This window comes from Pimephales promelas, chromosome 18 (assembly GCF_988280905.1).
Source record: "Pimephales promelas chromosome 18, fPimPro1.hap1.1, whole genome shotgun sequence".
In the NCBI taxonomy this organism is placed as follows: Eukaryota; Metazoa; Chordata; class Actinopteri; order Cypriniformes; family Leuciscidae; genus Pimephales; species Pimephales promelas.
In genome coordinates, this window is record NC_142786.1 from 5,230,156 (window position 1) to 5,242,550 (window position 12,395).

General features: G+C 39.6%; 1 long non-coding RNA gene across 1 annotated transcript; it reads right to left on the minus strand.

Annotated features, from left to right (window-relative positions):
- Positions 1-3,778: 3,778 nt before the first annotated feature.
- LOC120483742 (uncharacterized) lies at positions 3,779-8,738 on the minus strand. The gene is made up of 3 exons (XR_005623650.2): positions 8,174-8,738; positions 4,026-4,131; positions 3,779-3,936 (listed from the first exon to the last, which is right to left on the minus strand). It is a non-coding gene; the product is annotated as an uncharacterized LOC120483742 (long non-coding RNA).
- Between the last annotated feature and the right edge of the window lie 3,657 nt (positions 8,739-12,395).

Genomic DNA, 12,395 nt, shown 5'->3' on the forward strand with positions numbered 1-12,395 from the left:
ATTCATATTAATAAGACTCATTAAGCTTTCATGTAAGTTTAGGTTAAGTTAATGCTGGAAAGAGTGGAAGATGTGCAAGATGTTCACACTTCCTCTGAAATGAACATGATTTGGTTGCTAATGCCTTTCGTTCTCTCTCTCTCTCTTACTCTCGTTTTTCTGGAGCGCCTAATCTGCCTTCAAGCTAGTTTTTTTTTGTTACCCTCCTCTTCTCTTTCTTGCTATAAGCACCTCTTGTCATTTCTCCCTCCTCCCCCTCACACATTCTGTATACGCTTCCTGAACACCAACTGAAATGAATTAACAGAGATTATTAGCATGTTCTCATTTCTCAAATTAACAAATGATGCACACAAGAGGACTATAGTACAGTCTACTCAGACAAATCACGGAGGAGGATGGTGCTGTTTTGCATAACAGATGCAGAGGAAAATGTCACCGGAACAGCATTTTCTTTTTGTAAGGTTGAACCGCACATCTAGCCACATGTTGACAGAGGACATAAAATGTCAAAATATTCAGTAATCACACATGAGGTCCTAATATTCATGAAATGCATTAAAAAGCAAAGCGAATGCAATTGAATTTCTGTCCAGCTATAGTATGAATCTGGAAATTTGATTTACATGCCAAAATGTTGAGTTTGTACACAAAGGTGTTTGTGTGTGACAATAGCCACCCTCCTCCATTATTCTATGGGTTTGCTAAGCTTATGTTTCTAACAACATGCAAGCTTTGGTTTCTCTATAAAAACCAGTGATTCTATGCAAAAAAGTGCCCATTATCGTATTTGAACCCATTAAACCAGAGCTTAAGCAAATGTCACCTAAAAGCTCATCGCCTTTTCCTCTTTAAATTTCCTCTAGTCTTTTTCTTCTGCAAAGTGATGAGATCAGGTCATAGTAATGCTCAAGGCAAAACTAGCCTCCTCGTGATCATAGTGTAGTCTGCTCGTGAATGCAAAATCCTTATAACCTTGCCCTGTCCTATACGGTTTCAGATATCCTGGGATCTCCTGCAGTTTTGCTGCATTGTGATAAACATTATGCAGTTGTTAAAGAAGAAACACTGAGCATCTTATTTGAATCCTTTCTGAATATTCTGAATTTAAGCTTCACCAAAAAAAGCTAAATATTTGTTTCCGTGAAGGACTATGAGGCTGCCATTTTAAATGCTCCTGTCTCTTTAAGCTCCAGTCGGCGAGTCAGCCAAACAGAGAGGGGATGCTGTGAATGTCCTTGCCGGCGACCTTGATGAAGAGGGAACAGAATGACTGAAAACAATTGTTTATGATAAATGGGTTTCCGCAGGGAGGAAGAGGAAGAGATGAAGAGCAGAGAGAGAGAGATTGACGGTGGCATGTTGATCGGGAAACGCACCAATCCGCTCGGGTTCCCTGTCCTCTCCCCTCCACATCCCTCCATCTCACCTCCTCCCCCTCGCGCTCACACATTTCATGAGCGTAAATGTTTCATAATCTCTGCATTTGTAGTCTAGAGCTTGAGGCTGGAAAAGAAAAAGCACACATTAATGATCGAGTGATGCTCGCTCACTTCTCTCTCTCTCTCTTTTTATCTCTCTTCCTCTCTCTCTTCCTTGTTTTACACATGGATGGGTTTGACAGGTGGTCATGCGAAGCAATGCCTTATTATTACTGGCAGATTGAGGTAGGACAAACACACAGGGGATAGCCTACATTATGCGCCACCTTATTAGCAGGAAATGCATTTAGTGGAAACTTTTTTTTTTTCATAAAAAAGTTGTGCTTGCTTATTCTTAGGGCAAAAACATAATTCATGCAAGAATGCAAACGAGCGATAGAGATACCTTCAAATGACTTTAAACCAAGTAGGTCACTTTTAAAAAAAACTTTTGCTGATAATTGCACCACCATGTCATCCAAGATGTCTATGTCTTTCTTTCTTCAGTCGAAAAGAAATTAAGGTTTTTGATGAAAACATTCCTGGATTTTCTCCATATAATGGACTTCATTGGGAACCAAACGGTTCAAGGTCCAAATGAGAGATTCAGTGCAGCTTCAATGGGCTTTAAACGACACCAGATGATGAATAAGGGTCTTATCTAGCGAAACGATCGCTCATTTCAAAAATAAATAAAGTTTAAGTTTTATAAGCACAAATGCTCGCCTTGCCCTGTTCTGTGATGAGCGTTCGTGACTCTCTTGTTCAAACTTGTCAACATGTGGCTAGATGTGCAGTTCAACCTTACAAAAAAAATCATTTAGAGTTTTGAATTGATCTGACCAATTTAAAATGCACTGCTCTGTGTACAAAACTGAGCAAGCGTAGCCAGAAACATTTGAGCAACCCCCTGACAGCCAACGTAACATTCTAGCAACACCCTAGCAACCACATAGCAACACTAATAACTGCAGAGTTGACAACCACTCAGAACACCCTAACATAATGTTATGACTCAGGAATTTAGTTTAGTGTTTCCTACCTTTATCAATAGATTCAGTTTTTTTTTTTTTAACAGTCTAAGCCTACTACTGTCAGTTACTGAAAAGAAAAATCCATTCCATCCACCGGGAAGAGGCAAGCTACTTGTCTTTTGTCATCGCAGGAGGTCAATCAATCAGGCTAAATGTGACACAAGCCCAACAAGCAACAGCAGGAAAAGTGAACCTCCCAACATTATAAACTAATCAACATCTTCCCACAAGACACAAAAGTCTTTAATTACACCCTTACAGTCTTTCACATCCCACTGGGCGCTCAGTTTTAAAAAAAAAAGCCTATCTAAAATGTTTCCATGCCAGTAATCACACAAACCAAGAAAACAACATTCGGTTTCATCAGGCAGAGATTATATGGCTGCACCATAAAGAAGAAAGAGATCAGCTTGCACATGGTTTGCAACTTTGTATATTTCAATGGCATGGTTCTTTTTGGGTTTCAAATCCACAATTAAAGAATACTTTGTTTAAAGATATATGAAATGGAAAATCAAATTGGAGCCATAGCAAATGGTTAATGTCTGACATATCTGACCCATTTTCTCCCCATCATTTCACTATGGTAATTAAGACAAAATATAGCCAAATAAAAAGACCAATGAACTGTTGTCCATGGACTCTTTTCCAAACTTAATGTGATTTGAACAAACGGTCCCATTTTATAGTACTGTGTTACATTGAAAAATAAGTACAATGTACAAAGTACTTATTGTGCTCATGTTGTATTGTAAAACACTTTTGCTGCTATTGAGGTGTGATACGGGTAAGGTTAGGGACAGGTGTGGTGTTATGGGTAGGTTTAAGGTTGGGTTTAAATGTAAGGGATGGGTCTGTGTAATTACAGATGTAATTACATAAATTAGTTACAGCTGTAATTACATGCTGGTATTTTTAAAATATAAGTACAATGTAAAAACATGTATGTACACAATAAGTCCATTGTATCAAATTATTCGTTTCAATGTGAGTACATAGTACTTAAAGCCACTTAATATAAAGTGGGAATGAACAAACTTCTATTTTATCTATTTTTGCCCTCTATTGCACCTTGCCTTATTGGCACCCCTCCTCTATTTTTCTTCTCAATCCCATCTTCAGCGTTATGAATGAAACTTGCAGAGGGAAAATGCGTGATTTGTGTGTGTGTAAAGAAAAGACTAGATCAGAGTGTGTGCATGTGTAATGGGGGGAGGGATGGGTGGGGGGCAGGGGGTGTCGTGAGAGATGGTTTAATTTTAGCAAACACGAAGTTCCCCCACCACTTATCCATCAGATCTATAAATAACCACATACCTCACTGGCTCACTCGATCACGTCCACTACCACGCGTATATGAGTCCAGGAGTAACAGAATACAGCAAGGGATGGATGGAGGGGGAGGGGAGGAGGTTGCTAGGAGACCACTGGGAAGGCAGGTCATGTGACTGGAGATGGCTGGCACTGGTATAGAATGCAGTCTCATGACAAAAAAAACAATGACACACACCTTCATCACCTACTGTTTTAAATTTTGTAACTTTAAAATGTTCATAAAATTGTCTTTCACCTTTGAAAAGCCCTCTGTTTCACATGCTCAATGCAGGGATGATGATGATGAAGCGGCTCGAACGATTGGGTCACTTTGCGCCACCTCAAAATGATACAGGTGCACACTAACAGGGATGACAATAGAAATCTTCAGCTTACATCACATCATTGATGCACAGTGTGAAAGGTGAACACACTAAACACATACACACATTCATTAGTGCTAATACACTATTAATTTAGCTTTACATTAAAGTAATTGAAAAAGGATATTGAGCAACACAGTGCATGATTAAACCACTGTTGATTAAATGACTGTACTGTTTATAGATGTGTAAACAATCAAAAGCTGCTTGTCTGTTTTTAAGGTGATTACACAACTGATGATGACTTCAAGTTTTTGAGACCATGATGTAATACTGTATGCGAGTTAAATTACAGTATGTCTGTTCCATCATCATGCCAGAGGCATCTACAAATGACAATTTTGTGCATCCTCTTCTGTGAATGATAAAGGTTTGACTTGCAGGTCTTGCTATTTTAGTGATAAATGCATTGCATGATTTCATATTTCTTAGTATGGTTATTGTATTTGTAACAGCCATTATGAGGACATGTACAGGTACACTGAAAATTCAATTTGTAACTTTTGGCCCTGGACTAGTCTGAAAAGACAACATTGTAACCGTTGAGCTATGCTTCCCTCACATGTTGCAACTCGGAACCCACCACCTCCTCCATGGAGTCAGAAGCTTCTGAGGTTCCACTCATTACTTCTGGCCTGTTCAATCCGAGGCTGACAAATGGTAAATGGACTGCATTTATATAGCACTTTCATTGACCTAATGGCCACCAAAGCGCTTTGCATATTGCCTCACATTCACCCATTCGCACACACATTCATACACCGACGGCGGTGTCAGCCATACAAGGCGCCATCCAGCTCGTCGGGAGCAGTTGGGTTTGGGGTCTTGCTCACGGACACCTCGACACTTGGTCAGGTGGAATCGGGGATTGAACCACCAACCTTTCGGTTTGTGGACAACCTAAATGAACCACTGAGCCACTGCCGCCACCCAACAAGCCTTGCGACAGCCTATGGCCCAGGGAGATTGGAGACACCGTCCCAAGGTAGTCCACCTAGTTGGGACCACTTCAGGGCCGCACAGTTACAACTGTTGCCCCTCCGGACTTGTCCCTCAGCCAGTTGTTTTTTCTCCTGTCTGAGTGGACATCCCTTAACACAGAAAGACTCTAGCCACAGCTGGCCCCGGGGCCCCCGCAGAAATGCATTCCCCAGTGAGCCTTCTTGCACAAAACTGTGCTAGTTGCCCCTTATTGCCCCAACCAGACCGCTCTCCTCTCGAGAGCCCTTCCTGACTCCTTCCTCTGAGGATGGGGCATGATGGCACCCACGTTCAGACCCTGGAGAGCTCCAGATCTGGTGCTAAAAAGAACGGGACACTCTGACGGAAGGCTTTGGTTACTACCGCAAGAATTTTTATGCTGTAGAAACCATCACTTCTGTGAGAGCACCCTGTAAAAATGAGGCATGCTCCCCCTTAGAAGTGGAACCCATTCGTTGAGTCTTCTCTCCGTGAGGAGATGTAGAAGGTGTTCGATCACTTCAGTGCTTTCTTCCTGCAAAATGGGTAGGAGTGAGGCTGTCTCTTCCACCCTCGAAATGTATGTTGCCTCTGTATTGACGCCTATCATCATGCAGTTGGGTGCAAATCCTTGGGAAGCATGATTTGATCGCCATTCCCCTCCTATGGACTGCGCAATTTTGGTCCAGTAGAGTTACCCTTGTTAGCTGAGTATTCGAAACCAGGCCTATCACTCGTATGGCCTGGTGGAACCTGTGTTAGGCTGGGTCTACGGCAATCCTATATGTGTATTCTTCCATGGTACGGCATTCTCTCGGCAAAGCCTGCTCTGTCGTCACTGTCCGGTTGAGTCTCCCCCTGTCTAAGGCTGGAGCTACCCCAGTGACATTCCATATGTTGTACTGACCGGTCATCCGCCCAGTCCATATGTGTATTCTCCACGTTACCTCCCTTCGGGGAGGATGTGGCTTCCGCAGCATCCCTTCCTTCCATTGATAGGGTATGCTTTCCCATTGGTCCTGTGGAACAGCAGTGACTTCCCTGGCCAAAGCCATGTCCTATCTCTGCCTCAAGTTGCGGATGATCAGGAGGCTTTTGTCATTACTAGTGGAGTTTTCAATGGTGATCCCATTAAGTCGACGGCAACTACATTGAACGTGAACAACTGAAAGGAAAACATCTCGGTTGCGTATGCAACCCTCGTTCCCTCAAGAAGGGAACGGAGAAGTAGCCCTTCGCTGTGGACTACCTCTGACTCAGAGTTACGCTCAAGTCCTTAGCGAAAAAGCAACTAGTGCGTGTATCCACTTCGGTATTTTTACCGGGGCGGAATGTGTGATGCAAATCACATACTCCAGTTCCATTGGCTCGTTACAATAGTACTTGAACATGACTGGCTCCCTAGCGTGATCCCATTCAGTCGACGTTGACTATGTCTTCTCCTTCAGGGAACGAGGGTTGCATACGCAACCGAGACGTTCAATAAAATACCTCACTCACCTGTTGAGGAATGTCACCAGCATAACTGACATCTGAAGCACGTGCATGTCTGAATGTGACAATCTCATTGGCCCAGACAGTACATGACGTCACTACTGGTGCGACCGTAAATAAGATGCTATGGGGAACAAATACCCACTACACATGCTGAGGGGAAAATCGGCCATATTAGCTGCATCAAAGCACTACCACAATGGACAGAAACATGATGAATCAATGGACTTAACTGCCGAGGTCAAAAAGCTTCTCCAACTCAGATGTACCTGATGACTCTCTAAAGTGACAAAACTCTCTAAGGCCAAAACCCAAACTTCAAACCCTAAACAAGGAAAGTTCTTGCCTTTACAGCCGTCCTCCCTTCCTTGCAGGGCCAGCCAAAAAGAGCCTGGCCCAAGGACAACACTCAAAGGTCTGGCAGTGTCTGTTTCTGTTACACTAGACACAGTATTTGAGGGAATATGGCCCAGGAACACCCAAGGGGAGCCAGCTACTCCCAAATTCAGTGGAGGAGCGCTCACCCCAGAGGAGTGGAGGTCCCTGCTTAAAGGGATACTCCACTTTTTTTTGGAAATAGGCTCATTTTAAAACTCCCCCAGAGTTAAACAGTTGAGTTTCACCGTTTTCGAATCCATTCAGCCTATTTTCTGATATTTAGAAGAATATCAGTAACCAGACAGTTTCTGGTCCCATTGACTTCCATAGTAGGAAAAAAAAATACTATGGAAGTCAATGAGACCAGAAACTGTCTGGTTACTGATATTCTGATATTCGAAAACGGTAAAACTGAACTGTTTAACTCTGGGGGAGTTGTAAAATGAGCCTATTTCCAAAAAAAGTGGAGTATCCCTTTAAGGACCCTCACAGAATGGGAAGGGGTCTACTCCCAGATCCGACTAAAGACACGCTAAAGGATTACCATACTGAAACACATTTTGTAAAAAGGATTGAATACTGACTCATTACTTGAATTTTATAAAACAAAATTAACAAAAAAAAATTACATAGTTTACCTTTAATATAATCGCTCAAATCTTAATTTAAATCTCTTGAATTAAATATAAACCTGGACATTTTTCAGTGAATCTTCTCAATTGATTTTCAACTGCTTCATTATTCATCCATCCAAGAAGGTTACTTTTCAATTTTCCAAAAAGGAAAATTGCTAAATGTATTTTTAGGACTGTAAAATTTCATTGTAAACAGCACTGATATAAATTTATTGTGAAAAGCGAAATAAAAATAAATTGAATTACATTTTTTCTTCAGGTTTATAACATCTAACAAAAAAGATATGCTTACAAATGCAAACACTTTATTATCTTTTAGACGAGTTTGAGAAAGCGACTATTCTAAGCTAACTTAAATTAGGCTTCCATGCAACACCTTTTTGTATAAATCCAGCACTGTAATCTAAAAGAAAAGAAAATAGATATTACATTTTTGCATCCAGATTATTCCGAAACACAGGAAGAAGACACAGAGATTAAGTGAAAGAGATATTCAGCAAGGCTTGCTGCTAAATATACCAGATGTAAATGCTCACGTCTCCCTGAGCATTCACCTTGAGTTCGCCAGGCCCACCTCCATTGGAGGAGAATCCAGGACTCATCACGCTCTCATTGGCCATGAGGGGAAAGCCTGTTGCTGGGCTGTTTCCATGGAGATGGCTTATCGAAGGTAGTGCTGGAGCCATCACTGGGGAAATAGATGGGGCAAAGATGGTTAATGAGAAAAAGTTAGGATTGTGTGTGTATGTGTGAAAGAGAGAGACTAAATGGACTGATGTAATGACGTATAAAACATGTGGATTAAGCAAAAGAAACAGGTTGGTCGTGGCTGACAGAGTGTGCGAGTGAATCTATCATGAGGAATGTCATCATCGGATACGATGGATTACTAAAGAACAAGATCAATGCACATTAACATATGGTGTCTGTATGGATGTTAAAGTTTGACGTTTTAAGATGCGGTAAAGCAGATGAAGGACAGAATCCTCCGGAAGACCTGAGGCATTCGGATGACAAAAAAAAAATCTGATCAATAAGCTGCTTAAGCCAAATCCCTCTCTATTTTAACACTTTTCTTGCATGATGAAACATATTAAAGTGAACGTACCTAAACTGATAATGAGATTTTGATATTTTTTTTAAAAAATTGAATACCACTACACTTCATTTCTACTTCATCTGACTAAAGGGACTTTTTTTATATTTATATGTTAGTACATCTGCTGGGAATATGATTAAAGTAATCCTAATAAATAAAATAAAAATAAAATGAGAAATTCAGGGAGGTTCTTTTCAAAACAAATACAACTATTTTAGCTTTTTCTTACCTTAAATTCACAAATATGCCACAAAAAAAATGATTAGCAGCATATTTTTATATGATTAAATATGGTTTTCTTCAGAAAAAAGTCTATGATGTAACTTCATGACATCTAGTTTCATTGTAATCATGGCATACAATAAGAAACATTACTGATTTGAATTTTACGTTTTAAAGGGAAACACTTAAAAAAAAAAAGGTAGCACACTAATAATGAAGGGGAACCAGTGACAAAACAAAGAAGAAGTACAAGAACAAAACAAAGAAGAACATTTCAGGTCACGTGACCTTTCCCTACACATCATGTGACCAAAACGTTTGCTACTTTTTTTATTAAAGCAGTAGATTTATCTTGCAAATGGTGGTTTCCCTCCCTGTAGTGTTAGAGTGTGTTGGCTTTTTTGAAGTGTTTCCCAATTTGAAGTTTTTGCACCTCATTTAGACAATTTATATTAGACCCATTCTCACCAATGCATCCAAAACAAATGTCTTAGTTGCATGAGGTTACCTTGGCCAAAATCAGCATAATTCAATTACAATGTTCAATACATAAAAATTTTAACGTTTTCATTTGCAACCAATAAAGCATGTACTGGGTATTGTAGATTAAACAGATGAGAATAAGAAGATTCTTCTTAGTCATCATGCTGTATCTGTATTTTAGCCATTTCAGGATGCTGGAAGCTCAATGTCAGTAGAGTGTGATTTTTACTAGAAAAAGCCAATACTGTCATTCAGCTGATGTTTGTACAGCCTCTGTTATCCTCATTAGTGTCCACTGACCTTCAAATGTGTTTCCTATATCAATTGTTCAGAGTGATACTGAGGGATTTGCCATATAGACCAACCTCTACTCATGCAGCACTGAAGCATAATTAGCTGAGATGTGTCAAGCAATATGATTCTGATTCATTATAAATCTAAGGATGACTGCTCACTTCATTTACAGGGTTTATATGTAGCTTAATGTATAACATTAGGTGGTCTTTGACTAGTTATTACTTTATTACTTTGAGAAAGATTCAAATTATTAATTATTATTAGCCTCAACATCAACTGGACATAAATCCTCAGTTCACTGCAACTATTTAAAAAATATTAAAAATATCTAAAACATTTTCTTTTATATTCATTATTCAGTGGCCACTGATGAGGATAACCGAGGCTGTCTTTATGACCTTGTATTAATTTTGAGTATGGTAAATAGACAATTGAGAAACTAAGGGGAATAGCCTAAATGATTGTCACAGTACAGGACCATTAAAATGAAAATTTAATGCAATGAAATGTGGCACAAATGTGATTGAAAATATAATTTCTTGAAAATAAATTGAAAATAGGCATCTATTGGTCTAAATATGCACTGAAATTCCATGAATTCACACATTATGAGATTTGACATACATAAAGGATTAGGAATGTTTTCATTTTTATTTGTTTTTTAACTATTTTATCTCAAAGTCCCTTTAAGTATAAACCACATACTCGTGGTCTAATGAAATTTCAATGCTCAATTCCAACACAAATGACTAGTGCCACAGAAAAAAGATATTAACCAAGCCCAGTGCATGCTTTAATTGAGTTATGAATCCACTGGGGACCATGAAAGAGCCTCAGCTCTGTTTGTATCTCATCCCAATCCTTCTAAACATGGAGCTAAATTACATTGATTTTGAATGGACAGAGACAATTCAATTGAAATGAAGCAAAGCCAATACAACTCAAGCAACAAAATACTTTACAATGTTAAGGCAGATGAATTAGTTAGTTCCTGGACAAGGCCTGCGAAATACTAAACATTATCCGAGACTGAAGTGTTGCAGAGATTGAGCTCACCTCACTTCTGTAACGGTTAATGTGAGGAACGGCGCCCTCTGCTGTTTTTGGAGGATAATACACTTTCCTATCTGAAACTCCTTGTTTAGTGGCAAAAAGGATTTAATGTGATTGATGTGATTGTTATTTTATTTTATATTTTAGATGTGTGTGACAAATAAATCAAATAAAACGATCGTCTAAGTCTCTGTATACAACTAAAGCGCATTAGGCAGTTTATCGGCAAAAGATGTGGCGACATCTTGTGGTCGAATGACGCCATACAAATACCGACAACTCGGAGCATTAGCAAATGAAACATAACATAAGTAGGCCCGCGAAATAAAAAATAATAAATTCAGTGAACTGTGACAAGTTTTTTTGCCGCGTATTTCTCACCTGCTCGATTAACAATTACAGTGTACATAGTGGGTCTGCATGTAGCCTAGCTAATTACCAGAATCATCAAACGCCAAAATCCCAAGATAACACCATAGTTGTCACCAAAATACCATAACCTGTTAGAAAATCCGATTTAAGCGAGTAGCTGCTTGCTTTGTATGACAGCTGGTTCATAGCAAGTCGCTAGCTGGTGGAGCGTGGACGGAGGCTAGATTAGCTTGCAACAGCAACAAGGTCAGAGGTCATTCAACCCTTAAGTGGTCAAGCAGGTTTTTAGATGGTGGCGGGTCAGTGAGCTAATGATCAGCTAGCACTAGCTAATGACCAGTAAGCTAGTTGTGGACTGTTTTTATTCCTCTGTTCCAACTGTTTGACCATCAGTCATTGGTGCTGTGTTGAATTTGTATGTTCTGTATAACTTATATGTAGGCTAATACACATACACCATGAGTAAAATAAGTTTCGTGGGTCCCTTTTCATTTAACACTTGAACAAAAGTCTAAGGGTTATAGGTCACAATAATAGGCTAATAATTATCTATATCTATCTATACAATAGCCTACCCTACCAAAAGCCGACGTGGAAAATGCACATGAACACCCCCTCATGTGGTATTTTCCACTGAGCATCTCGTAGAATATTTTGATGGACGAGTTGCCGAGATGAGATAACCTTTGAACTTTTCAAAATGGCGGAGAGCACCGCAAAAAATAAAATATATACTATTCATGATCTAGAAAATATATAGCATATTTACCTTTTGAGTTTTGATCAATCATTTTCTTGCTGTTGCAGATGATTTAAGCAATCTAAAATAGTTTTAGCTAAATAACAGGTCTGGATCTCCATCTTTTTACCACATTACGACAACAAAAACACACTGGTAAATACCACTTCACAAGTGGAAAATATCCTATTTTCCATAGCACATGAACGCAGCAACACCCTCCCAGCTTGGGCCGACTGGGGCCTGATGGGTGGATTTTCTGGCCAATCAGAGCTGGAGGGGCTCAGAAATAACTAATTATGTGCTTTTCTCTTTTACTTTGTTTGTTCCGTTCCGTTTTTTGCCTTTTTTTTTTCGCGGATGATTTCATTTCCTATAAGATGTGAAATTTTAACAGAGTTGTATTTCTACAATGACCAAACTTGGCTCAATGATACCATGGAAAGATCTCAGGAACTTATAACTGTTAATGCAAAGGACTTGGTTTGAGGGAAAAGCTTTTAAGTCAAGG